The sequence below is a fragment of the Equus caballus genome, chromosome 22 (assembly GCF_041296265.1).
Source record: "Equus caballus isolate H_3958 breed thoroughbred chromosome 22, TB-T2T, whole genome shotgun sequence".
NCBI lineage: Eukaryota > Metazoa > Chordata > Mammalia > Perissodactyla > Equidae > Equus > Equus caballus.
In genome coordinates this window covers 27,900,563-27,923,316 of record NC_091705.1, presented here as the reverse complement: position 1 = coordinate 27,923,316, position 22,754 = coordinate 27,900,563, and the positions used below count along the sequence as shown (strand labels likewise).

Below are 22,754 nucleotides of genomic sequence, written 5' to 3'. Positions count from 1 at the left end.
AGAGCAATTTTTGGTTTACAGAAAAACTGAGCAGAAAAGAGAGTTCCCATATATCCCTTCTCCTGCCCCCTCATGGTTCCCCCATTATTAACCTCTTGCAGAAGTGTGGTACATTTGTTATAATTGATGAACCAATATTGATACATTATTATTAAGTCAAATCCATAGTTTACGTTAGGGTTCACTCTTTGTGTGATACAGTTCTATGGGTTTTGACAAGTGCATAAGGTTACGGAGCCACCATTTCAGGATCACACAGAAATTTCACTGCCCTAAAATCCTCTGGGCGCCACCTACTCATCCTCCCTCCCCCGAGTCCCTGGTAACCACTGATCTTTTTACTGTCTCTATAGTTTTACCTTTTCCAGAACATCATATAGTTGGAATCAGACAGTATATAATCTTTTCAGAGTGGCTTCTTTCACTTAGTAATTGTATTTAAATCTCCTCCATATCTTTTCACGGCTTGATAGCTCATTTCCTTTTATTGCTGAGTAATATTCCATTAATAATATTCCATTAAATGGATGTACCACAATTTATTTATCCATTCGTCTATTGAAGGACATCTTGGTTGCTTCCATTATTTTATTTTTAAGTGTTTCTTGTATTGCTTTATCTCTTTTTTGATTTTTAAAAAATCATGCAAATATTGGCAACAACCTAAATGTCCATCACTGGGGAGCCGGTTTGAGGTGGTCGACCGCATAGTGGAGTTCCCCGCAGCTATGAGAAATAATCTCCAGCCAGGGTGTTGGGGAGGAGGTAGAGCACCCGGAAGGCTCAGACTCTGCCGGTGGGAATGGAAAGGGGCAGAAGCACTCTGGACGATGTTTGGCAGTATCTACTAAAGCTGAACATATCCATCCTCTACGGCCCAGAGACTCCACTCCTGGCTATACACACAACAGAAACAACTTAGTAAGTTCCCCGAAAGATATGCATAAGAAAGCCCAGAGCAGCACTATCCACACAGTCAAAAACGGAAAATAACCCAAACGTCTATCAACACTAGGATGAGTAAAGTATGAAATATTCTCTCAGCGGAATACTAGGCAGCGATGTAAAAGAATGAAGTACCAATCCACACAACGACATGGAGGAATCTCACAGAGGAAATGAGGAGCAAAAGAAGTCAGATACAAAAGAGACATCCTGCGTGATCCCATTTACATGAAGGTCCAGAACAGGCAAAACGAAGCTATGGTTTTACAAGTCAGAATAGTGGTTACCTGCAGGAGTGGGGGCTGGGGGATCAACTGGGAAAAGGCACGGCAGAGCCTTCTAGGGTGCTGGAAATACCCTATATCTTGCTCTGAGTGGCGGTTACAGGTGTGATATATATATGACATATGGTCTATATTTATCCTTATATACACAAGAATCAAGCTATACTACACACAAGATTAGTGCACTCTACAACACATATGTTACACCTCAATACAAACATTTTAAATATAATACTCCATAGTCATGACTCAGAAAGATGGCAAGTATCAAGGGGAAAAGTAGCTATAGATGAACAGGAATCATATGACCATATTTACGCAAAACCATCTACACACACGCACTGTATCTACAGATGACTTCCAAATCATATGAGCTACCATTTCTGAGCACTTTCTGTATGCCAGGTGCTGCCCTAACCACTTTACTACATCATTTCATCCTCATAACAGTCTTATGAGGTAGGGACCACTACTGGCCCCACATTACAGATGAGAAGCCTGAGCCACAGAGAGGTTAGGTAACTTGTTTGAAGTCAACCAGCTAAGTGGCATAGTTAGCTTTGAACCTGGGCCTTGTGGCACCAGAACCTGTACTGTTATGTAAATCCCCAAACCCTGCCCACAGCCCATGAGGCCCCGCACGGTCTAGTCCCTGCCCCCCTGATGCTCCACCTCATCCTCCCTCCTCACACCGACACTCCCCATCTTCCCTTCTCCTCCCCGAAAACATCACCGCCCTCACACCACAGGGTTTGCACATTTGCTGTTCCCTCCACCAGGAATGATTTTCCCCATCTCCTCTTTGCTAGGGCGACTTCTCCTCAGCCTTTAGGTCTCAGCCCAAGTGTCACCTCCTCCAGGCAGCCTTCTGGACCCTCAGCCTGGGTTGAGACCTCTCCTTTGCGCCCATGGTTCCCCTGATCCTCCTCTGTGAGCCTCATCACTGTTTTTACTTGCTTTTTGAGTCCCTAAGAGCGAGGAAGTGCCTGCTTCACTCAGAGCCCCCCAGGCCCCCATAGGGCCTGGCAAGGAGGGAGCACACAACAAATATTTGAAGAATTAACGGAGGGATGGATGAAGGCATGAATCCATTCACCGGGGCAGACAGACTTGGAGAGACCTCTGGAAGGTGGACATCAGAATGTTAACCATGGTCCCAAGGAAGGTGGAGTCACTCATTTTTGTATTAAGGGATTTATCTGGCTGGGTAGTGTTCTGGTGGGGAGGGATCACTTTCCAAGCGCTCAGCATTTCTCTTTCCTGGGAGACCCCTGTCTGCCCCTGTCCCTGCCCCACCCCCCCACCCCCGCACACATTCTCGCAGCTCTGCCTGCAGCCCCAGTGGGCGGTGTATTAATAAACGGAGGGAGAAGGTCACCCAGCTCACGAGCACTGAGCCGTCCTTGACTCGGGTGCAGATGAAATGCGCTGAGGCGGGGGGAGCTGCTTTACCAAGCACGGAGCACGTGTGAGCTATTTCTGATTCCCACCTGGCCAGGCACAGCGCGTCTGCCCTGCGAGCCGAGCCAGCCTGGGAGGCAGCGCATGGAACCACCAACCGGCTGCACTGCCATGCTCACACCAGACCTGGCCACTGCCCTGCTGTCTGCAGTGCCAGGGCAGGAGTCGGGGGGATGTGGGTGAGCAAGACCCTCAGCCTGGCGCTCCGGGCTCAGTGGGATCCAGTCTCTGCCCACCTTCCTGCTCTGCACTCTCCCAAGGGCAGCCAGGTCCTCACTCAGCTCCTGGCCTTTGCACATGCTGTTCTCTCTGCCAGGAATGCCTGCTCTGCCTCGAGCTGTTGGCTCACTCCCGTTTAACCTGCAGGTCCGGCTCAGGCCACTCTCTCCTCCAAGATCCTCCCTGATCATGGCCCCAGCTCCATGTCCCTTGTCCTAGGGCTTCCTGCCATCACAGCAGGTATCTTGAGGTTGTCTTAGTAGCCTGTGATTCCTTCCTGGACTGTGATGTGGCCACCTTGAGGGCTCTGACTGGTCATCTCTGAGTGCCCAGCATCCAGCAAGGTCCTGGCCCACAGCAGACATGCGTCCATATTTGCCGACTGACTACACAAGGGAAAAAGTGCTCCGAGTGCTGAGAGGGGTGGAGGAGGACTGAGAGACTCAGAGGAAGTGGAGGGCAGGGGAGGAGGAGGGGAGCAAATGATTGAGTTTGGCTGTGACTTGGAGGCTCAAGGGTTAGAGAGATGTGGCCACAGGGGACCGGGAGGTGGAGAGGAAGACCTGTCCACAGTGAGCAGAGGACGGGCCCCCTGTCAGGTCAGCATGCCCTTATCCAGACAGTAGCCCACGGAGCCCCAAGGCAAACCAGACTCCAGGTTTCAGGTGTGGCTGTTCGCAGCCCTGCCTCCCCCGGCCCCCAGAGTGCAAGTGCATGTGGAATCTGTACAGAACAGAGCATTTTCTCTAAATATATCTGTTCCCCAAAGCAGGACACGCAGGGAGGGAGTAGGGGGCATGAGGCAGGACTGTGGGGGGAAGTTTTCCAGGAGTACTCCCCGACAGGCCCACGGCCGCCTGCCCTGGCAGAGGGAGTCCACCCTGGGGCCCAGGTGGGGGCTACTGCCTGGTGGGCCCCTCCAAGCAGGGTTCCCACTGCCTGACCTCCCAACTGAAAAGCTGCCGCCTTGAATTTGGGCCACCCACAAACCAGGCCAGCAGAGGAGGGAGGGACCCAGAGGCAGGCCTGGGGGAGGGGGACCCAGAGGTGAGGCCTGGGGGAGGGAGACACAGAGGTGAGGCCTGGGGGAGGGGGACCCAGAGGTGAGGCCTGGGGGAGGGGGACCCAGAGGTGAGGCCTGGGGGAGGGGGACACAGAGGTGAGGCCTGGGGGAGGGGGACACAGAGGCAGGCCTGGGGGAGGGAGACACAGAGGTGAGGCCTGGGGGAGGGGGACCCAGAGGTGAGGCCTGGGGGAGGGGGACCCAGAGGTGAGGCCTGGGGGAGGGGGACACAGAGGCAGGCCTGGGGGAGGGAGACACAGAGGTGAGGCCTGGGGGAGGGAGACACAGAGGTGAGGCCTGGGGGAGGGAGACACAGAGGTGAGGCCTGGGGGAGGGGGACCCAGAGGTGAGGCCTGGGGGAGGGGGACCCAGAGGTGAGGCCTGGGGGAGGGGGACCCAGAGGTGAGGCCTGGGGGAGGGGGACCCAGAGGTGAGGCCTGGGGGAGGGGGACACAGAGTGGGCCTTGGGGGGCTCCTCCTGGGGGAGTCCAGGCTCTCCCCACTACTTTGCAACAAAGGCAGAGAGAGGGAGGCAACTCTAACAGGGTCACACAGGGGCCTGGGGGCAGCGAGAGGTGGAGGACCCAAGCATCCTGGCTCCCAGGCCTCCTGGGTACCCTGAGGGTTCCTAGAATTTTCTTCAGCTTCTTGAGGTTCTTTCAAGGATCCTTCAAAGTGGGATAGCAGAAAGAGCACTAGATTCAGAGTCAAGAGGCCTGTGACTCAGTCTCATCTCTATCATGGAGGTCCTCAGGCAAGTCATCTCCGGGCCTCCGTTTCCCCATCTGTAAGATGGAGCTAAGCGCGGCTCCCTCTGTGTGCAAATGCTCTGCAGACAGGAGTCCTCACGCCCTGGCCCTTCTCCTGGGCCGGTCTCACTGGAAGGCCGAGGCCGACTTGTCAGCTGATGTGGACTGGGTGTAGCGGGGAGTGCCAGAGGGCTCAGTGTGTCTGTGGGGGGGTCATCTGAAAGCACGATGTCAACGGCTGCTTTTTCTTGAGCACCTACTATGTACGTGCCGTGCCCTACCCTAGGGGTACTTGAATACACAGACCTCACTTCATCCTCACACCAAGCCTCCAAGGTAGACAGTGACACTGTTATCCTATGGGGGACAGATGGGGAAAGTGAGGCTCAGAGAGGTTTCTGTGACCTGCTCAAGGTCACACGCCGGTGAGCAGAGCTGGGACACAAACTCAAGTCAACTCTCCTTTCCTCTTGTGGGAGGACAAGCTTGCTGGTAGCCACCCCAGGGAGGTCCAGCCTATGGCTCCAAAAAGCCTTCCCAGGGTCCTTGGGACTGAGGCGGTTGACACCTTTCCACTCGGTTTTGCTCTTTCAATGAAAAACAAAACCAGAAAGAAACCTGTTAACACCTCATTTTTAAACAGGCACCAAGGCCCACGCAGCCAGAGCCACCCCCTACACTCGCCCACTCCCACCCTTGGCAGGACAGCACAGTGGCTAAGAGCCAGGGCCCTGAGGATGGCCAGTGTGGGGTCAAGTCCCGGCTCCACCAGCTGCCAGCTGGGTGACCTTCTGAGTCTCCCTCTCCCTCTCTGTGCCTTATTTTCCCACCTGTGAGGGGCCAGCGATCCCTCCTACCCAGAGTCACTGGGAGTCCTGGGGAGACAGCTGACGTTGAGTTCTGGCCCCCACCCCACCGGGAAGAGCCGGCATCACTCCTGCTGACCCCACTGATGATGAGTCTAAAGTGGATTCCCTCAAAGCGGCTCCTGGAGAGAGACTGCATGCGTGTGAGCGAGAGACGGTAAATGTTCATTACTGTGTTAAGCCGCTAAGTCTCGAGATAATTTGTTACACGGCGACAGATAACTAACGCAGAGGGTGAGCCTTGAGGTGGGGCAGAAGAGGCGAGAGGGCAGCCAAGGGCTGGTTCCCGAGGGGGCACTTTCCTGAGCTCCCGGGCAGGGGGGCGGGGACTCCTTCCTCGCGTGGCCCCCGATCTGTCCAGAGCTGCCTCCCTTCCGACCTCAGCCTCCCTGTGGGCTGCTTCCTATGACTGTTTATAGATGCAAGAACGGATCTGAAAGAACTCATCTAACCCACAGAGCCTACTATGCGCCAGCACACAGCTAAGGTCCTTCGCACATCACCTGTCGTTAAATTCTCACAATGGCCCTTGGAGGGTCTATCATCCCCAGTGCCGAGAATAACGTCTGCACACAGTAGATATTTGTATTAGCTGCTGTGGATTAGGCTGCAGTAAGATACAGATCCCAAATTTCAGGGGTTAAAGGACAAGAAACGCATTCCTTTCAAACAGTTGCGCTTCTCCCCAGGTTGGCAATAACAGCCCAGGTGGGTCCACAAGCTAAAAGAGGGCAACCAACTAGCCAACTGCCCACTTGCTCAGCTCCTGAGCACCCCCACGGCAGCCCAGCTGGGCCCATGCACCCATCTCTCCCGCTCCCAGGGTCAGGGGAGGAGAGGAGCGAGGGGCTGCAAAGGGACCCACTGGCTGGGCTCTTGTCTGAGGCACCTGCCCCAGGACCAGGCTCCTCTGTGGGGGAGGAGGCTGGAGGCACAGGTGATCCTCCAGCCAGCCGGCTCAGCAATGCTCAGCCAACATTCATGAGCTGCATACCTACTATACGCCAGGCCCAAGGCTGGGCACTGCTGGGGGCGCCCAGAGGCACCAGCCTGGTCCCTGCCTGGAGGGACCTCCACCTGGTAGGGGATTCAGACCCATAAGTGACCTCACAGTGCACAGGCCTCTAGAGTCTGCGTAAGAGTGACCCCCATGGGACAAAAGGGCAGGTCTCCCAGAAGGGCGAGGCCTGAGCTGAGTGGTAAATAACAAATAAGAGTTACTAAGTGAAGACTTTGGGGAAGAGTTTTCTGGGCAGAGGGAACAGTAAATGCAGAGGCTGGGGGCCAGAAGACGTGGTGTACTCCGGGAGTCCCAAGTTATTCCACGGAGCTGCAGGTGACAGCGCGACAGGGCAGGAGGGGACTGCAGGAGTGCCCAGAGGCAGGTGACAGAGGCAGTGACCACTCAGGGCTCTGGGCCATTATGGGGTGTGAGGGCTGGGTGTGGTTTCTGGGTCAATCACTTTGCCTGCATACGGACGGTATGTGGGCAGGAGACCCAGGAGGGACCTGGGACAGTCATCTTGGCCACAGGCCATGAAGGCTGGAGCCAAAAGACGCTTGAGAAGGGGACACGGGGTGGGGAAGGAGCCCAACTTCTGTTCTGCAGCTGAACCCCCCAGACCCACCCCAAGGACTCCTGGCATAAGGCCACCTCCCTGCCAGCCTCCAGGAACGGCCTCATCATTTATCAGACCCAGCCTGGGAAAGGGCTCCTGGAAGCCTCAGGGCTGCTGGCCATTGGGCCTCCTGCCCACCACCGCCCCCTTCCAGGCTGCCCACCACCTTTGCCCCTGCCCTGTCCAGCGTCAGCAGAGGGTGGTGACACACCAGGTCAGCAGAGGTCAGTCGGCTCTGCCTCGACCTCAGCAGGCGGGCAGGCGGCCAATACTCAGTGCCAGTGCCGGGAAGACCTGGGGTGTGGCCGGCCAGGAGAGCCTGTCCGTCTGTCCTGCACTAGAACCTTCTGTGGCTCCCCAGTTTCTTTCAGTGGGAAGCACCCATGCAGGGGGAGGCTGAGAATCAGGGAACAGGCGGCCCAGCTCCACGCTGACCTGCTGGAGGACCACAGGCAAGTTGCTAAACTGTCCTGAGTCAGACTCAGTGATGGCCCAGGGCTCTGCTGACAAAAGCCAGGGGAAACCCTCCAGGAACCCCTCAGGGAACCGATCCACACCCAGCCAAGTTTCCAGCCCCACTTGAGCAGGCTGCTTCACCTCTCTAAGCCTTAGTTTCCTCATATGTCAGCAGTCCACCCTGGGGCCCACTAGGCCCTGATTCCTCCTCACACCAAACTCCTCTTTGCTCTCTCCAGGCTTTAGACCCTCAGGCTCCCCATGCTGCCCCGCCACAGGGCCTTTGCACCAGCTGTTCCACCCAGTTACCTCCTTCTCGCTCTCAGGTCTCACTCAACCCCCTGGCTTGGGTCAGGTCTCCCTGGACTTCTCTGTGGAGTAGCACCCGTCACTGACGTAATCTACATTCATCTGGGAGGTCATGTTATGGCTGCTAGCCCCCCCACAAGGACTATGGGCTCCCTGGGGCAGGGACCAGGAGCTCGCTTCACTGATACATGCTCAGCACCTGCTCTGTGTATAGAGCGGGTACTTACCACGTGTTTGTTGAATGCATACTTGGAAGAAGAAAGAGGTAGGGAAAGTCAGTCCAGAGGGATGCTAACATCTCTCTTTCAGAGTTGAGAAGATCTGACAATATACAAAAGGCCTGGCCTGAGTGGAGGCAATGTCACACACATACACACACATACCACACACACCACATACACAAACCACACACACACACATCTACACATACCACATACACAAACCACATACACACACAACACACACACAAACCACATACACACACATAGACACACAAACCACATACACCACATAAAACACACACACACCCCCACCCACACGCAGGACAGGGGTGGGAAAGGGCCCAAGGGCGGCCCGCCCTCCCTGTCCATGCCTGCACTCCCCCAGAGCCCCTGGTGAAGCAGAAACACGAGGGTCAGAAGCCTGGACAGGCAGAGGGCCAAGCCTCATGGCTAGCCATGACCCCCAGGCTGCCCAGAGCCACCCAGCCTCGGCCCCGCCCCACTGTTCCTGGAAGGCCTCGCACACGCCCAGTCCTCCAGGAATCTCTCACACCCCAGAGGTGGCAGGTCCCTGGAGGAGAGGCACGAGATGCTGCCACCTCCTTGCCTGCTGTCACACCTCGGCTTCAAGGATGGGAGAGTGAGAGGCTCAGAAAATTCCAGCAGTGCCAGGTGGAGGCCCAGAGATGGGCAGCCCCAACTCCCTCACCCCACACCTATTGCACAGACAGGGAAACTGAGACCCAGAGAGGACATGGGGAGGCTCACAGTCACGCAGCTGGCCTCTTGCCTGGGGCCTGCCTTCTCGTCTGGATGCGGGAGTAACATGGACCTGGGTTCAAATCCTCGCTCTACCACCCACCAGCTGTACGGCCTCAGCTTCCTCAGAGGTAAGATGGGGTGATCACAGCACCTTGCCCCCTCTACGGTGGGGCACACGCACGGAGGACGTTCCCCATGGTGGGGCACACAGAGAACACAGGTGGCAGAGGACCCTGGAGCAATCCCTAATCCAGTGTCTTTGGAGTACAGCCCCGTCCTCAAATCTAGCCAGGAGCGCCTCCTGAGTCACAGGTGACCCCCTCAGAGCTGTCACTGCAAAGCTGCTCAGTCAGCCTCAGAATCCCCCTCACAGTACACACTGCCCAGAAAAGGCAGGCAACCATGCCAGGGACACACAGCAAGGCCCTGGCATGCTGAGACTCAAACTTGGGCCCTGTTCAGCTGAGCCTCCAGCCTTGAGCCTCCCACCCCCCAAGTGGATCTGGCAGAGCTGAGGTGGTGCCAGGGCTTGGCGGCAGCCGGGGGAGGAAGGGAGGCAGGCAGGCAGCTGGGGGTGGTGGGAAGAACCTTTTTTTCCCCTGTCTTTAGCAAACCTGGATCCCCGTTTCCAAGCTGCGCTCCAGAGCCCTCGGTTGCTGCGTCACCGCACGCAGTCAGCCCATAGTGGGCGGAAGGAAAGGCTCCCTCCTTCTGGCAGGGGCTGGGGGACAGGCAGAGGTGGGCAGCCAGGCAGAGGGGCAGGGCTGAGGACAGCGAGGGCTCCCTGAGACCGCCCAGAGGGAAGCCCAGCTCAGTTGAGCCTGGAGTCACAGAGAGCTGAGCTGGGAGAGCGTCAGAGACCTAACCCCAGCACCCCAACAAACAGACAGAGACCATGAGGCCCAGAGAGGTGCTGGGACTCAGTCAGGCACACACAGCAGCAAACCAGCTCACCACTCTTACCCCAACCCTCATTTCCTGGCAGCTGCAAAGCCATAGCATCCTGGTCCCACCTCTGTCACCTCAGGCTCATCTGTTACTGCAGAAAGAAAAATATCTGAACCCAGAGGTTCCCCCAGCCCTGGCACCTGAGGCACAGAGACCCCCCCCCGCCACACTCACAGCACCTCCTCGGGTGTGGTTCTGAGCCCTGTTCTGGGCACAGTGCTAGGTACACAGCAGGCGCTCAATAAGCAGTGCTGTGCTCCATTGATACGCCAGGATGCCTGCCCCATTTCTATATTATCAAAGACGGAACCCACCCACAGCACCTGTTCTCCAGAGATGACCCCCTCGCCTGTCAGATATCGCTTTAGCTGTTTTTGAAGCAAACTCCTGGAGAAGGACGACCAGCACAGGCCTCTCACCCCCAAGAAAGGAACACAAATGCCATGTTTGCTCTGCTGCCTTCTTGGGAACGTCTGCACCCTGCAACTGGGCCCTGGCAGCTGCTGCATGCGGTGGGGCTGGGGGGTGTCCTGCCCCTTCATCGAAGTGTCCCAGGAACCAAGCATTTTGTGCTTCCTCTGTTCTACAGTCATGGTCACTTCTCAGCACCCAGGTCACCTCCTAGTCCCCCAGGAAGCCTGAGAGATGGGCCACCTACCAGAACCGTGCATTAGTGAAGAGGGAAGGAGCTGGCAGAGGCCACAGCTCTCCACCTACTAAAGTCCACGTGGTCCATGTGGGAGGGGCCTGGGAGGTAAGGCACTGCCCGGTGACCACTGACACCCAGGGCACTCCTGAGTCGCTCTCTCAGACCAGGCTGACCGCCGCCTCCAGTGTGCATCCAGGTTCCGGGGGCCAGGAACTAGGCCACATTTGATTCCCAGGGCCTAACACCCAGGCTCCATCCCCACTCATCACTTCTGTTGAACAAATGAGAACTTCAGAATCTCCAGAACACAGGGCTAAGACCAGACTCCAAACTCTAACGACTTGGATTCATATCCTGGCACTACCACCTCACCAGCTCTGGGGCCTTGAACAACTTACTATGGCTCCCTGTGCCTCAGTTTCCTCATCTGTAAAATGGGGATAATAATAATAGCCTGTGATGGGACTGAAGGAGAGGCTGGATTTAAGGTGCTTAGAGCTGGTGCTCACCAGACAGAGAAGCCAGCACTGTGCTTGGCTCCTGGGAGATGGCCAGTGATGCTCTGTGGAATGAATGGATGTTAGCCGATGACACTGTTGTTGTTATTATTACCATCAACATCAGCAGGGATCCCCAAGCCTGGTTTTGCAACCAGCCCTAGTGAAGGGTGTAGCAAAATTCTCCAAACAAAATTTGCTTCCATTCATTTTGGGTTTTTGAAAAGGCCACGTCAGACAGCTCGGTGGGGAGGAGGCGGCGTTGCGAAACCCAGCACAGAGGGATCCAGGGCCCCACTCCTCGGCTCAGGAAATGATGTGCCATCAGTGAGCAAGAGGGGCCGATGCACTGGCACCCTCAGGTCCCAGGAGCAGGAGGCTGCTGGGCTGTGGGTTCACCCCTACCCTCTGAGTGACCTTGGGCAGCCATCCAGCTACTAGGAGCCTCAATTGCCTCATCTGTCAAATGGAGACACAATCCCTTTTCATTCCTACCCGTGGGTGGTTGGAATATGTGGGGATTAAATGTGTTCTGCAAATGTAGAGTGTTGCACACACCCTAGAGACCTCTGTCCTGGCCTGGGGCGACCACCAGGAGACTCTGTGGGGGGAGGGTAGGAGCAGAATAGGTCCCCCCACAGTAGGTCACAACGAAAGGAAGTCTAGTCATGTGGGTCGTAAACGGCCCCCACAAGAGTCTGACCAAGTTGGGAGGGGGCTTGTCTTTGGTCCAACACAGGAAGCCTCTCCTCCAGCCTCTCCTCCGGGCCAGCCTTTCCCAAAGAGGGTGCAGCGCGTCTGCAGAACCGAGCGCTCCCTCCCCAGCAAGCCAGCCCCTGCGCTCCCTCAACCGACTGCTAGACAAAGTTGCCCTCGTGAGCCCCCTGTTGAGCCCCCTGTTGACCCCGACCCCAGCGCTAACACACGCTGCCCTCTGACTAGAGTAAACCAAGCCCCAGCCTGTGACAGCCACCACACGCCCAAAGAAGAGGCAGGGACCTCGAGGACTGCCATCCTGGGGATCAGGATCACAGACTCCAGACTGTGGGGAGGTGGACGGTCCCTTTGAAGTCACCAGGTCTAAGTTTTCACTTTATCGAGGGAGCCCAGAGAGGCGACATACTTCATCCAAGGGCACACAGCAAGGCAGCAACAGGGCTCCTGGCACAGACTGGACACCCACCATGACGGCACCCTGCCCACCCTCCATGACCAGCCTCCCTGTAGCCCCTCAGGAGGGCCACCTCTTCCTATAAGGACACCTGCCCCCACCATCCCCAAGCCCCCCAGTACTTGGCTGCCTCCCTGCCTTTATCGATGCAGGTCTGTCAGCCAGCAGAGCCCTTCCCTGCCTTCCTCCATCTACCCAATCTCCTCTAATCCTCCCAAATCCACTCCAGATCTAGTGCATGTCCTCCCGGAAGCTCTTCCCACAGGTCCAAACTAGCAGCCCCTTCCCAGCACTCACACAGACCAGCCCCATCCCTGGCAGGACCACTACAGTCTACAGAGCAGGGCCCGGAGGGTTTGGCTGTGTCGCCACGCCCAGCACAAGGCTGGGCACTAAGCGGGTCTCAGGAAGCACTGGTGGCCCAAAGAAGGATTGGGGGACCAGAAAACGGAGAGGCAAACAAGTTGGTGACCTAGTGAATGAGAGGAAGGATGACCAAGTAAACAGGTGATGATGTGAGCAAATGAACTGATGCAGGAATAAACGCCCAACCAGACAGGCAACCGGAGCTGCCCTTCACCCTCCTGCAGAGCCTCAGGTCCCACAGACACACTGGGATTTCAGAGGCCACGGGCCTGTAATGCCCACCAAGCCTAGCCCAATGCCTCTGGGTTTGCAGACCCAGCTGGAGGCCAGGAACCCACAGGGACAGTCGGCAATGGGGCCTGGCCAAGGGGCCGCCATGCCCTACGACCCAGCCTTTGACTCAAAGTGGCCCAGACCATGCTTGTCCATTAATTCAGCCAAAAGAATGGACCGAGGGCCCAGAACAAGCCAAGACCTGTCTTCAGCACCAGAGGAATGGCATGAAGAGGGCAGGCATGACCCCACCCTTTCCCACACCCAGAGGCATCTGCTAATAAGGAAGGGGACTGAGGTAGTGAAGGTCGAGGCCCACAGAGCTATGAAGGTGGTGACAGGGACACAACCTGGCCTGGGCATCAGGAAGGCTTTTTTCTGGAAGTGATGCCTAAGTCAAGACTTGGACAATGACTAGTAGTTAAATAGGCAAATGCAGGGAGAGGCAGGCAGAATGTTCAGGCAGAGGAACTGGCAGGTGCAAAGACCCTGAGGCTGGAGGGAATGTGGCCTGTTCCAGAAACTGAAAGCAGGCCAGGGGGACCGGAGCCAAAGAGGGAGGGGCGGGAGTACAAGACGCGGCTAGAGAGGTAGCTAGTTGGAGGAGGAGGCTGGGCTTCATCCTGGGAACCACTGGGCATTCACTGAGTACCTACTGTGTGCTTAAAAAAAACATGCATTCAAGATTTTATTAATTCACATTTCAGAATGTTTAAACGGAAGTGTTTAAACACACTGTAGTCAGATAATGCTATTTCTTAATGCTTTTTTGAACGAATAAATCTATCAGTCAATTACAGACGTATGGGAGGGTAGAGACCACCTGCTCCCTGTCACACAAAATGCCCAACGCAATTCCTCAGCCTCCCCCCGCCCCTGTCATGTAGAAACACCAGCATTTATGAAGCCAGTGGCCCACAAACTGCACTAGAACCTAACGAGACGCCAGTGGGTGCCCCTGGTACGTCCAATACGTCACTGAGTCTTCTGAAAGCTCCACAGTACACAATCCATCCTCAGTTCCCAAGCCTGCACAGCCTCTCTTCAAAACACCAACTCAGCTGCCAGGCAGCCTCGAGCCCAGGGCACAGCCCTCAAACCTGCAGCTCCATCTCAAGGCTGGCACCAGCCAGATGCTGCCCTGGGGCCCACGTAACTCAGCCATCAGGCCTGCTCTGCCCTACACTTTCTCTCCAGTCTGGCCCTGCACTTCATCCCCAGTGCCCAGCACAGACTGTCCCCCTCCACAAAACAGGGGCTTCTCTAGGGTGGGGACCACATCAGGCCATCACATGTCCCCAGCACCCAGCACAGGCCTAGTCCGGCCTCTCATGGATGAACAAGGGGAGGTGCCACGGACACCATACACAGACACACTTGCAGAAGTTGAGCGGCTGTCTCTCGGCTCCAGGAGAACCCAGGAGCCCTGGTGCACCCCAGCCACAGCGTAGGCACAGGCACACACGCATGTCCCACGTGCACAGCCAATGTCTCCAGGAGCTGCTTGGAACACACTCAGCATCTGTCACTGACTGGCCGCCAACAGCCAGCTCCTGGGCCTGGCAGTGGCTCCCAACGCTCCAGCCACCAATCGGCCACCCAGCTCTGCGGCCCCACCCAGCCCTGCTGCCCACAGGAGTCTGGCTCAGGCCTCTCAGGCCACCCTGGGACCAGGCAGCCCACAGTCCCCCCTGCGAGACAGAAACTGGGCTCCTCCAACAGCCACTCTCTGAGATGGTCCTGTACAACCTTGTTCCATCACCTCCAGCCTGGCAGAAAACACAGCCCCCTCCCACCAGTGAAGGCACAGAGGCAGAGAGAGCCAGGACCCCCAGGGGGAAAGTGGGCTGGGAGGGGAGGTGCAATGAGGGTAGAGGCAGGCCAGTCCAGCCTCCCTTGGACTGCAGCCCCCTCCCCTTCAGTCATTTCCACTTCCAGGCAGGTGGGGGTGCAGGAATCTTCCCCCCATTAGCAAGCCCTCCAAGCTTGAGGCTCCCCATCCTGAGGGCATCTCCTCCATCCCCTTACCCCCGCCCTCACAACTGGCCTTCGCCAACCCATAACCCCTTCCCCCGTTTCATTCCCCCCCCCCCCAACATCAACAGTCTTTGGCAGCCCCTCTGCAACACAGGCAGCACGGAGGAAGAAGGGGAGAAGGGAGAGGGAGGAAGGGATAGAGGAACGGAAGGACGGAGGGGATCAGAGGCGGTACGTTTGATCGAAAGAGGCCAGGGGCCATCACATGTCCAGGTAGCACATGTCCCCTCCCAGCAGGCCCAGCACATCTGGACCCAGCTGGCCTCTCCAGCCACCTGGTCCACCTGCCACCCGCTCAGAACGCGAACCCCTTTCACCGCGGGGCGCCGCACGTGGGGGCCTCCCGTAGCCATGTGAGCTCCCCCCCAGCCCAGGTGCCCGGGTCAGTCCAGCCCCTCCCGGCGCGCAAACCGGGAGGGGGGCGCTGTGCAGCGCCGGGGGGGTTGGGGTTGCCCCCGCCCCCTCCCCAGATGCCAGATCCGGGGAAAGAGCTCGGAACCGGGGAGCCGACTGGGCAGGCTCCCGGGGCTACTGAGGCGGGAGGAGGCAGCGGGTTGAAAGGAGGAATGCCCGGCCGGCTGGCAGAGCCCTCTCTCTCCTCAGCTCCCACGCTGGCGGGCAGGGGAAGGGTCTGCCTGACCCCGGGCCCCGCTGCGGACCGAGGGCCTGAGGAGGGGCTTCCCAGCTTTGGCAGCCCCTTGACAAGGGGGAGCCCGCGGGAAAAGAGCTGGAAGGGGGGTCCGGCCCCTGATAGAGGGTTCCGGGCCCCAGCGCCGCCGTCTCCCAGTTTGAGGGTCCGGGAAGACCTCGACTGGAGGATCCCACCCAGAGAAGGGGGCTTGCCAGCCCCAGAGCCGCCCCCTCGGACTAGGGGCTCAGAAGACAGAACCGGCAGGGGGAGGGGGCTTTTCTGCGCCAGCGCCTCCTCTCGTTTCACGGAGGTCTGTCCCGGAGAGGGCCTGGATTGGGGGTGCGTCTTGCCGAGGGACCGGGCGCACCGGCCTCGGAAAGGGGGTCGGGGCCACCGCGCGCCACCCCCGCGCCCTCACCTGCGCCCGGCGCCTCGGCCGCCCCGGCCCGCTCGGCCGCCGCGCTGCGCCGCCGCCGCCGCTCGGGTCCGCACGCAGGTCCGCCCGCCTAGGCCCCGGCCCCGGCCCCGGCCCGCGGGCGCCCCATGCCTCTCCTCCGGCCGGCGCGGCGCCCCAGATGCGGCTGCGGGAGGAGGAGCCGCGCGGCCCCGCTCCCCGAGAGCGGCGGGGAGGGGGCGGGGGGCGGGGAGAGGCGCGGGGGAGGGGGCCGCGCGGCTGCGCCCAAAACCAGGCGCGGATCCGGCCGCCGGCCTGGGGCTGGGGGAGTCGGGGGCGCGCCGCTTCCAGCGCCCACCCCCACCCACGCCCCCGCAACCCGCGGGGTGGGGGAGGGTCTCAGCGGCCAGCGACGCTCGGTCGCGAGCCGGAAGGGCGCTTAGAGATCCGCGCTCGGCCGCCCAGAGAGAGCAGGTACTGGCACAAGGTCACACAGCGCGGGCTGCCGTAGCGCGGGAACCTGGAACCTGAGGCTACAGAGCGGGTCTGCAGGAACCTACGTTGACCAGCGCCGACCCTGCGGAGGAGGGAAACTGAGGCCCACACAGGGCGAGACTGGCCCGGGTCACACTGTGCGAGTCAGGATGCCCCTGGGATTCGAACTTCGGGCTCCTGCCTCTGAGAACGTGTGCCCCCTCCTGGTGACCCGTTTCCTGCTGAACCCTCTCCCAGATGCCTTCTTGCCTGTGGCAGCACAAGGGTTAAAAACAGTCCCTGGAGTCAATGGACCTGGGCTGAGTACCCATCCTACTCATCCTGGGGCTCTGTGATCATAGACAAGACACTGCCCCTTCGGAGCCCCCGTTTCTCCACCTGTAAAATGGGCACAACACTAGTATAGCATCCCCAGCTTGGGTTGAGGAGCCAAAGAGATATGGATGTAAGCACCTTGCTGGTGCCTGGCATTCAGTAGGTGTCAAATGAATGCACTCGCCCTCCCTGGCTCCCTCATCTCCCTAAAATGCCAGTTGAGTGCAAAGAGAGTCAGAACAGGGTTAAAGGGTGGCGTTCAAGACTCCTCACAGCCCTTTTTCCGGCCTCATCTGCCACCTGCCCACCCTGCCCACATCTCGGTCCCAGAAACTTCTATTCCAGTGCTTCTCTGCCTTTCCCTGTGCCTGCAATGCCTTGCCAGCATCCCTACCCGACAAACTCCTATTCATCCACCAAGGCCCAGAGCAATCAGCTGCATACCCCAGCTGCTCACACTCCCTGCCAGTCCATCCATGCCTTCCTTTGCCATTCCCAGTGTCTGGTCTAAGTTGGCCTCTGTCTTCCTGGGCCCTGACAACTGGTGAGAGGAGATGACATCTCAGAGGAGATGACACCATGAGGACCAATGCTGCCCAAGAGAGCTCCCTGGAGGAGGTGCGGCTTCAACGGGGCCTGGAAGGAGAGGTGGCTTTGCAGCTCCGGGAGGAGGAACGAGAATATGTGGCAGGCAAAGAGGTGGATGTATGTTTGGGCAGGGTGTCAGGAGGGCCACAGAGAATGGGCCGCCCTGGACCTTATGTACCGTCTCAGCTGGGAGTCGGTGAGAGCCAGGGGCTGGACAGCAGCCTGGCGATATGTGGTCAGGTGGAAGATGAGCGGGCCTTGCCCTCGAGAACACCTCACACAGGGGTCCCTGGAGACTTGTCCAAGGATATTCATAGCAGCATCGTATGCAATAGTGAAAAGCTGGACACAGCCTCACTGTCCATCATCCAGGGACTGGATAAATAGTGATGAACTCAGACACTGGGAAACTCTCCATGCCACACTCAAAAGAGGTGAATGCAAGAGACACTCATCCATGAGGATAAATCTCAAACATAAACTTGGGGTTCTGTTTGTGAAAATTCAGAATCGTACACTTATGATTGGTGTACTCTTTGTATGAATTTTATAATTCAATACAATTTTTTAAAATAAAAAATATATGCTGTTGGATTAAAAAAAGGAAGTTGCAGATGGAAAACAGTTTGATGCTGGGTATCTAAGTTTTGAAAACCTGAAACACAATTCTATATAGTGTTTAAGGACACCTACTTATGTAACATAAGTGTAAAAACACGCATGGCAGTGATAAGGAGCAAATGCAAGCCAGTAGTGACCCTGAGGGAGAGCGGGAAGGGAATTAACAAGGGCTTCAAATACACTTGGAATGGTTTATTTCTTAAGCTGGGTGGTGTGTACATAGGTATTTGTTATGCTGTTCTCTAAACTTCTATTGCGAATATGAAATATTCATAATGTAACTAGACTTTTCTTTTTTAGAAAGTTGATGGGGCCTGAGAAGGCAATGGGGAGCCATTGATGGTTCTTGAGTAGAGTTGTGACATGGTCAGTGAACTGGAAGGAACAAGACTAGGAAAGGAAGGTCGAGGGAAGCTGGTGTGACAGTCCAGGGGAGACGTGCAAAGGCCTGAGCTGGGGACAGGGACAGAGTTATGGGAAGGAGGGGAAGAATTGGAGAGATTTAGACAAATAACAACTGGCACGCTTAGGCAATGGTCACAGACCTAATTGCCCACAGGGCCTGGGCAGGTCATTAAGCAGGGCATAAGCACGAAGTCGTGGGGACTGTGACACGCATCCTGGCAGGGGCAGCCCCTACTCTGTGCCAGCTGACTGTTGCCATGCAGGAAAGGAGGCCCAGCGGGGTGACATCTTCTCTTTTTTTTTTCCAAGAGAAATCAGCAAGTCAGAATTTTTTAAATGCAGAATCTCCTGAATTTTAAATTATGGCAATTAAGTTAAAAAAAAAAACAACTCTGTAGGGGCCAAGCTGTACTGGTTTTCAGTCTCTTCAATGAGGAAGAGGCTCCAGGAGATGAAATAAGGGACAGTGGCACCAAGTTTTCCTGCCTGTGAGGCTGAAGAGGCTCACAACCCAGGCAACAGTCAGAGAGGGCTTCCTGGAAGAAAGGACACTGGACAGTGAAGGGAGGAGGTGTTTCAGCCTGAGAGAACAGCAAAAGTAAAAGCAGGGGCGGTGTTGAGTGAGCCCCAAAGAAAAATAAGCAAAAAATACCAACAGAGTGTTTCACTGAAGGGGAATATACGGCCAGTAAACACACGAGGAGGTGCCTGACCTCTTTAGTCGTCAGGGAAATGTAAATCAAAACTATGAAGAGATGCCACGCCACACCCATGTGACTGTCAAAAACAAGAAAGTCTGACAATACTAAGTGTCAGTAAAGATGTAATGAATGCAGCTCTTCCATTCCACTGTGGGGGGGGGGGGGGCGGGGGTGCACTGGCACACCCCTGTGACCCAGCAAATCCGCTCCTGGATACGTGTGCCCAAGAGAATCCCATGCAGATGTAGGCTCGGCCAGTGCCTCTCAAGGAGGCTCCACCAGGGATCTTATTAAAAGGCAGATTCTGATTCTGCAAGTCCAGGGCAGGCCCTGAGATTCTGCACTTCCAACAAATTTCTAGGTGATGCCAAGACCATTGATCCCCGGGCCACATTTTGCAAAGCATTAGGAGAAACGCACAAGAATATCCACAGCAGCACTGTTTGTAACAGCAGAAAAACTGAAAACAGTCCAATTATCAGTTGACAGGAGAATGAACAAATAAATAAATTGCGGTATAGTCACGTGCAGCCCTCAAAACCAAAGAATCACAGCTACACACAGCAACGCGGATGAGTTCTCACCCATACGGCATTAAGCTAAAAAAGGCAAAACTGTATACAGCATCCCTTTGAAAATAAAAGTAACAAATAAGTAAAAGCAAATAAGAAGTTGTTTAGGCGTTCATACATTTAAATGTGTTACATGTGTGAACGTTTAGGCATTCGTACATGTTTAGGGAAGGACAAACAAACTTCAGAATATCAGTGATCACGAGCAGAGACCTCGGTGACGGGAGGGAGTGGAGCGCAGAGGTGGATGTCAGATTTTTGTTCTGTTCTAGTTCTCAGGGTGTGGTTTACAGGCACATACATTATATCATATTATGTTGTGTTTTAGACTGTATTGTATCATATACATAGGGCTATGCATGGACCAATGCTGAGATCACGTCATGAAGCAAGGATGCTCTTCACTCAATTGTGTGTCCCTGAAGTCAGTATTTTAAAAGAGAGAGAGAGAGAAACTCACAGAGACTCAAAGAGACATGGAGAGACCGAGAGAGACAGCGAGAGTTGAGGACAGGTAGGGTCCCTTTGGGAAAGGGTGGTCAAACTCAAGCACAGCCTGGGGTGATCAGGGCTCTAGGGGAGCAGAAGTTGGACTATGGGATGTTTACCTGACCCAGCCCAGGAGCCAGGAGGGAGCCGATGTGGTGGGGAAAAGGCTGTGGCACCCTGGGCGTCAGATTCTCTCCCAACAGCTGCTGTCAGCCCACCGGCTCAGACCGTGGGGCCACAGCTGGGCCTTGGGAAGAGCCCTGGAAGAGGAAGAATGACTGAAATCAGAAAATTTCCTAGTGGAGAGAGTCCACTTGGCAGCAGGTAACCTCCAGCCCTGGGGAGTGACCAGCCCTGGTAATGACTAGGTCTGGGGAATGACCACATCTAGCTAATAATGAAATTGGGCTTGTGTCCAAACCAGACAATGTCCAGATCTGCCAAGACAGGGTCTGGGGATGCCTGGCCCAGCACCACTCTCCAGTGGATCAGGCATCTGGTCAGGCTGGGGCAGCCCCTGGGGGAGAGGGAGAGGGAGGAGCCACCCAGGGCCAGCAGCCAGGAAGGGTTGGCCTCCCTCTCCTCTCCCCACCCCACTCTTCTGAACTTTCTCTCTCCTAAACAGCCCGTGGGTCTGACCCCTCTTTCCCATCGCTCGGCCTCAGCCTCTCCTGACTGGACCACTACTCCAGCCTCCTCTCAGGGCTCCTGCTCCAGTCTCCCCTTTTCTAATCCATCCTCCATACCAACCCCAGAGAGGTCTGTCTGTGGCACGGATGTGTGTCCCTCCCCTGCTTACAGCCCTGTATTGGCTCCCTAGCGTCAGTGGAGAAAGTTTGAACTCCTTAGCCTGGTATTGAAAGCCCTTCACCATTTGGCCTTTGCGCCCTCTCCTGGGTCACCTCTGGTCGAATCGCGGGACTCAGGTGCAGTCTCTCCTGGGGACCAGCCATCTCACGCCTCAGCCTGTGCGGGTCCTTCTACCCGGAACGCCTCTTCTCCCATTAAATATCCACCTTTCAACTCAAACGTCACCTACTCTGGGGAAACTTTCCCTGACTTCTACGCCCCACTCTCCAAGCCCAGTTTGTTACCTCCAAATACTTAATTTTTTCCCCTTGGTATTACCAAGAACTTATTTATTTATCTATTCTTCAGCTTCACTAAGGTGTAATCCACAAATAAAAATTGTATACATTTAAGATGTGCAACCTGATGTTTTGATATGCACAGACATTGTGAAATGATCACGACAATCAAGCTTATTAACATATCCATCACCTCACATAGCCACCTTTTTTTCTTGTGGTGAGAACATTTAAGATTTACTCTCTGGGCAAATTTCAAGTATGCAATATGGTGTTGTGAACTATAGACTCGCCAAATGCTTTATGATGACAGAGACACTCTATGCCTGAAACACCGTAGCGAACGCTCCCGCGCCCACCTTGGTTCCCGCCGCAGCTGTTGGACAGCTCCCAGACGCTGTCCGCGCAGGCGCCCATCGGGGCTCTCCACTTTTCCGGCCGAGGCGGTGTTTTCAGAAGTGACAAGAGCTTGCTCCGCCAAGCACAGGACAGCTCGGGAGGGCAGGGGAGTTAACGCCCTCGGGAGCAACCTTCTTCCTTCGGGGAGACAGTTCTGAGGTGTGTTCTGTGCTCTTCAGAAGGTCCCCAGCAGGATGGAGTTCCGGTGGTCGCTCGCTAGTGCGCGTTTTATGGACTTTCCTCCCCTGTCTCAATCTCCACCCTCTCTCCCCGCTGCTTCCTAGGATCACATCCCAGGTAAACTAGCTGCACTCAAGGCCTCTCTCAGCGACTGCTTTTAGGAGAACCCAAACTAAGCCACGTCCATTTGCTCTCACCTCCCTCAGAAGACTGGAAATAGCTCCTTGAGGCTCAGGGCCACTTTCATTCACCTTGAATTGTGGTGTCCGACAGTCTGGGTCCACATCCTGACTGTGCTGCTTGCATCTGTGTGACGTTGGCCAGGTCACTTCCTTGTTCCCAGAGACTCAGCCAAAACAAGTAGGCGGTTCCCACACTGTTAATGAAATATATCCCGGGGCAAAGGAGGGAGCTGTGTAGGATTTCTCCCCTTCCTTCTCCTTTCCTGCATTTTCCAAAATTTCCGAGTGTTCATGTATTCCTTTGCTTTGTTTTCACAGCATGGAAGGAGCGTGGGCTCTGGAGCGAGCAGGCCTAGATTTAAATATTAGCTCTGTCACATACTGGCTGTGACTGGGAAAGTCACCCAACCTCACTGGGCCTCAGTGTCCATGTGTGGGAAATGGACACAAGCTTGAACGCCTACTTTGCAGGGTGGTTGTGAATTCTCTGGTGGAAGCTCTTTGTAAACCATGAAGTGAATTGTAAGCCTGAGTTGTTGTCATCCCTGGGGCTGGCATCAGGCCTGGCATGGAGGAGGTGCCTGGGAAATGTTTGGAGAACAAAATGAGTGAAGCTAGTAGTGGAAACGCCAGGGTTTGTCTCATTCATTCATTCGTTCATTCATTCATTCATTGTTCGCTGACACCCACTTGGGCCAAGCCCTGTGCTGGGCACTAGGGGTTCAGAGTTATGGGATGAACATCTGTGGCCTCAAGAGGCTTGCCATCTTTGAGGGAGACCCAAGAAAACCCGCCATTC

At 55.9% G+C, this 22,754-nt stretch overlaps 1 protein-coding gene across 3 annotated transcripts in view; it reads right to left on the bottom strand.

Annotated features, from left to right (window-relative positions):
• DLGAP4 (DLG associated protein 4) overlaps window positions 1-22,100 on the bottom strand; it is a 202,286-nt gene extending 180,186 nt beyond the window's left edge. Inside the window, exons 1-2 of one of the 3 annotated variants that reach the window (XM_070247650.1) lie at window positions 21,554-22,100; window positions 20,226-20,366 (exon numbers count right to left, since the gene is read on the bottom strand). The gene's annotated coding sequence lies outside the window, so the exon portion shown is untranslated. The remainder of the gene's footprint in view (window positions 1-20,225; window positions 20,367-21,553) is intronic. The other 2 variants (XM_070247652.1, XM_070247651.1) reach the window with 2 other exon arrangements.
• Between the last annotated feature and the right edge of the window lie 654 nt (window positions 22,101-22,754).